The following is a 6,009-nucleotide window of genomic DNA, read 5'->3' as shown; positions in this document are numbered from 1 at the left end:
AAACGTTCCCAGACTGACCAGTTCTTCCAGTATGACACACAAACACGACTCGCCTGTGTGGAAAACATACGTAAAAAACCTGAAATTATTCAACATTTTGATAATTGAGTCGGGACATAACAAGACATTGAGAAAAAACATGCATTTGAAAGTGGGTGAAATTAATGTTTTGAACACAAATACGAAATACAAACCGGATTCCAAAAACGTTGGGACACTAAACAAATTGTGAATAAAAACTGAATGCAATGATGTGGAGATGGCAAATGTCAATATTTTATTTGTAATAGAACATAGATGGCAGATGAAAAGTTTAATCTGAGTAAATGTAACATTTTAAAGGAAAAATATGTTGATTCAAAATTTCACAGTGTCTACAAATCCCAAAAAAGCTGGGACAAGTAGCAATATACGTTCAAGTTTGTTATACGTTCAAGGAAATTGAACGTATAACAAACAGCTGGAAGACCAATTAACACTAATTGGGTCAATTGACAACATGATTGGGTATAAAAAGAGCTTCTTAGAGCGTCTGTGTCTCTCTGAAGCCAAGATGGTAAGAGGATCACAGAAAGATGGTGTTGTACAGAAAGAGTTGCTTATGGCTAAATTAGGGTTAGAGTGCGGGTTTTGATGTCTTCCATGTTTTTATGTCTTTGTTTTTAATTTCTTTTTATTTCTTTTCTACGTTTTAATGATGTAAAGCCCCCCGGAAAACGTCCCAGTTAAACGACGTCTAACTAAAGACTAAAGTTCTGCGGGGTTTAGAGTCCCAGTTGACAGAGTTCAACTAAAAACCTAGAGGTTGGAGTCCTTGTCAAACGATGTTTTTGACTAAAGTCCCTGAGGGTTAGAATCCCAGTTAAACTATGTTTAACTGAAGTCATAAAAGGGTGCAGGTTTTAATGTTTTCATCTTTTTTTTATCTCTTTCTTTCTCACTATTTATTCACTATCACTTGCTGTTTTTATTTTAATTATGTAAAGCACTTTGAAATGCCTTGCTGCTGAAATGTGCTATACAAATAAAATTTGATTGATTGATTGCAGCAATACCAGAATGGTGTTACCCAGAGTAAAATAGCAAAGACTTTTAAGTTATCATCATCAATTGTGCATAACATCATCAACAGATTCAGAGAACAATCGTTGTGCGTGAGGGTCAAGACCGTAAAACTACTGGATGCTTGTGATCTCCGGGCCCTTAAACGTCACTGCACCTCAAACAGGAATGCCACTGTCTAGGAAATGACAGCATGAGCTCAGGAATACTTCCAGAAAGCATCGTCAGTGAACACAATCCATCCGCCGCTGCAGCTGAAACTCTAGAGTTTCAGCTGCAGCTGGCTGAGCTTGTGGCTAAACTCCACAAGCTCAGCCATTTGCACTGGGCCAGGAGTGATTTAAAATGGAGTGTGGCAAAATGGACGACTGTTTTGTGGTCAGATGAGTCACGATTTGAAGTTCTTTATGGAAAACTGGGACGCCATGTCATCCGGACCAGAGAGGACAAGGATAACCCAAGTTGTTATCAACGCTCCGCTCAGAAGCTGCATCACTGATGGTCTGGGGTTGCATGAGTGCTTGTGGCCTGGGCAGCTTGCATGTCTGGAAAGGCTCCATTAATGCAGAGAACTATGTTCAGGTTCTAGAACAACATATGCTCCCATCTACACGTCATCTCTTGCAGGGAAGACCCTGCATTTTTCAACAACATGATGCCAGACCACATTCTGCAGCAATCACAGCATCATGGCTACGTAGGAGAAGGATCCAGGTACTGAAATGTCCAGCCTGCAGTCCAGATCTTCACCTATAGAGAACATTTGGCGCATCATAAAGAGGAAGGTGGGACAAAGAAGGTCCAAGATGATTGAACAGTTAAGCCGTTTTCGCTCTGCAAGGAACGGTTTCAAAGTAGTCATTCAAATGTCATTTGCATTAGAACTTCCGACCGGTTCCACCCGGCCCCTTTGAACCACAAGAGCTGTGGTTCCAATCGGGCCGGCCAAGCGGTGCTGCTTAGAATCAGCAGCTGATTGGTTTAGAGCAGTGGTTCTTAACCTTTTTTGAGGAACCGAACCCATCAGATTCATACGCGCATTCACTGAACCCTTCTGTAGTGATAAATAAAATGATTTTTTTCCCAAATTCAAGACATAACTTCTTAAAGTTGGGTCACTTTAAGAAGGTCACTAAGTCTTCTTAAAAGGTAGGGTCTCTGAAAACAGTTCTTCAAAATATAGTCAGTGTCTTCAGTAAAGTTGAGCTGACTGTCCAGAAACGACCCAAGGTATTTAAAATGTGCCACAGTTTCAACAGGTTGGCCATCAAGAGAAACTGGAACCACTTTAAGGTCTTGTTTAGATCATTTTTAGATCTTGTTTAGATCATTAGCTCTACATTCTTAAGAGAATAAAAAATTAATAATAAAGACTTTGCGGTATTCTGATTTAGTAATGTAATTATATTTGTTGTGTTACCACCCCCACGCCACTAGAGGCAGTAAAAAACCCAGAAAAGATGCGACTAAGGAGCAGATTTAGAAGTTCACCGAAAGCTATAGAATTTGGTAAAAACCAGGCACGTGCAGAGGGGGAGATGGGGGTGTTTGAGCACCTGCCCTTTTTGCTCCTTGCCCCAAAGTGCCCTTTCGGTCAATTTTTTATTTATTTATTATTTTCTAAGCCCTCTTCTGACACATAAAAACATGTACTAAAATGATTTGGCTTTTTTTTTTTTTTTTTGTACAACATAATAAGCCCTCCGGTCACCTTGTTACCTTTGACCTTTTGCCCGTGACGCATGACGCAATTGCCTCTCGCGCAGTGAGATAAGGCGGCTAACTGGAGCTCAACGTAGCGAACGTTCCAGATTACAGAACAGTTTTTGGTGAATTAAAAAAAAAAAACGTTTTTGGTGAATAAAGTGGAGTAGACTTGCTACTTGTCAGATGACGGAAAACGTTGAAGTATCGTTTCTGCTTCAGCTCGGAGTCGCGGTTTAAGCAGAGAGGTAATGAAATACAACAGACACTGACAGGCCTCTGCGTCTGCCTTTCTCTGAAGAACTACTGAGCGGGAGGAGACAGCCAGGTGAGGAGAAACTGTTCTTATCATTCAGTATTTTTATCATACAGACATTAAGCTGTTATTGTTGTGCTATTAGCTAGCTGATAGCTAACGACTTTGCTAGCAAAGCTAGATAACTAAAAAGCTTCTCCCCTGTATCTTTAATAATATCAGTCATTCTTTAGTATCGCTTATGCAACAGGGGAGCATCGCCCGTCCAAAACCGATCATCTCCATAATGGATATATGTCCGATCTTCTAATTTCCTTTGCTGCATAATGTATATTTCATTTATTCTGGCGTTAGGTAAATGTATCAACAATGGAGAATAACACTTAAATAAAAGTCCAACAAGGATATTCATTTAGAATTAAAAATAACTCACCCTGCATTATCATGATATATATAATGAATAAAATAAAAGTGACATTAATGAAGGGGAAAAAAAACTCAATCCAGACTTTTAGTTTAGGGTCTGGTTCGCAGAGTATGAAGTTAAATTTGTTTTCCCAATTATTCAATGGGGAAAAACAAACAAGAATTGTTTTGATTTCATTGTAATGATTTCTTTAAGAACAAGTCGTTTTGTTTAAAAAACTTTTTTAAATTAAATAACTAATTTTTGTCTTGTGAACTTAAAAAGTTATTTACCAAACATAAACATTTATTTGCACACATCAGAAATCTTTTATTGCAATTTTGGGCCCTGCCCACGACTCATGTGAGAAACACAAGTAAAACTTTGAGTCAAACAAAAACTTAGAATATTAAGAAAAGATTTATGACATGCACAAATAAGTTTGTTTAGCAAAAAAAATCACTTCATGAGACAAATGTGTGACTTAAATTTTTTAAAAAGTTTTTTTTAAGTAAAACTCAGTAGGCTTTTCTCATGGTGACATGCATTAACAATTCAATGTTTGCTTTTGTTTTTTTTCTGCAGTTCCACGTTAAAGTTTGATGCAGCTCTGCTTTCCTGAATGGACCGTCTTCATCTCCACTGCAGCAAACAGGCAGCTCTTTTATAGATTACAGTCACTAAAAGGTTGCATTGTGCCCTTGTTTACATTTTTAATAGTGTAATTCTGTAAAGACAAAATATGTCTGGTGGTCCAGCTCTGATTTACATATCCTGCTAAATTACGGGTTTGAATATTGCAATACTTTCCTATAACAAAATAGACCTGCAGAAAGAAACTACTAATAAAATATCTTACATATGTATAGTTGTATGCTCTGTATAGAGATGTTCCTTAGCTTTGATTGTATCTCACAATTTTGTAATTTATCATTGTTTATTAAACTCTGAAAGCTGTTTGTTCATATTCTGTCCTAGAAGACGGTTAGATGTGCCCTTTTTGTTTTTTGTTTTTTTGAGCACCTGCCCCTTTAGTGGTTTCTGCACTGGTAAAAACGGTGAGCTTTGCTGAAGTAAATAAAGACTCAAGTTCAAACCCATGCTGAGAGTGGAGCTCCTTCAATCAGGGCTCCTCCGCAGCTCTGATTGGCTAAGCAATGTAACGTGATCCTCTTATTGGCTAAGCAATGTAGCGCGATCCTCTTATTGGCTAAGCAATGTAACATGATCCTCTTATTGGCTAAGCAATGTAACGTGATCCTCTGATTGGCTAAGCAATGTAACGCGATCCTCTTATTGGCTAAGCAATGTAACATGATCCTCTTATTGGCTAAGCAATGTAACGCGATCCTCTTATTGGCTAAGCAATGTAACGTGATCCTCTGATTGGCTAAGCAATGTAACGCGATCCTCTTATTGGCTAAGCAATGTAACATGATCCTCTTATTGGCTAAGCAATGTAACGCGATCCTCTTATTGGCTAAGCAATGTAACGTGATCCTCTGATTGGCTAAGCAATGTAACGCGATCCTTCAGCAAGTGATGCCAAAGCGGGGCGTCATCACGACTTTACACAAGTGTGTCTTTACCTCCACGGCAGACGCTCCGCCGAACCCCTGAGACCGACTCACCGAACCCCTGGGGTTCGATCGAACCCAGGTTAAGAACCACTGGGTTTAGACTCAGCCGTTGGTTGTTTTGCAGTCAGCCGTTGATCGGGTCCAGCTGGCTCTCACTAAGCGGTTCTTACTGTATTTTGTAAAGAGTGCTCTTTTTAATATTTTTATTATTATTTTTAATTTAATTCCTCTCTATTCCTCTCTATTCTGCTGCTACCTGGTCCCATGATGATGTCATTTTTTCCTCCGCTTACTCCCTGATGAACGAGTACAGAATGAACTATCGGTTCAAGGCTTTGGCCGCTGCATCGAAACCATTGATTAGTTTAATAAATAATGACGTCAGGTTCAGCATCGATGACGCCCTCAGTTGTACGCAAACACAACAGGGCTGCAGTTCGGGTGGAGCCGGACCAAAGCGTTCCGTTCCTTGCAGTGCGAAAACGATTTTATTGGCCTGTATTAGACATGAATGGAGAGCATTCATATTTCTAAACCTGATAAACTGGTCTCCTCTGTCCCCTGACGTCTGTTGACTGTTGGAAGAAGAAGAGATGTCACACAGTGGTAAAAATGGCCTCTCCCAACTTTTTGGGATTTGTTGACGTCATGAAATTTTGAAACAACATATTTTCCCCTTAAAATGATACATCCTTAAACTTTTGATGTGTGATTTGCGTTCTGAATAAAATATTAGATGTTGGCACCTCCACATCATTGCATTCAGTTTTTATTCACAATTTGTTTAGTGTCCCAACTGTTTTGGAATCCGGTAAATAAAGAGAATCCACATCTATAAATGAACCCAGTCACCATTAGGAGAACTGTGTAGGTCTCAGTTACATTTGTGTTGTTTAGTTTGGTATAAAGAGTTTCAGTAGAAAACCTTAAACATCTTATGAAACTTCTGTGTACAGGATTCCTGTGATGCCAACATTCCCAGCGACATCTTTCCAAAACAA

The sequence above is a fragment of the Poecilia reticulata genome, chromosome 11 (assembly GCF_904066995.2).
Source record: "Poecilia reticulata chromosome 11, P_reticulata-male-v2, whole genome shotgun sequence".
Lineage (NCBI taxonomy): Eukaryota > Metazoa > Chordata > Actinopteri > Cyprinodontiformes > Poeciliidae > Poecilia > Poecilia reticulata.
Note: the sequence above shows the minus strand (reverse complement) of the source record.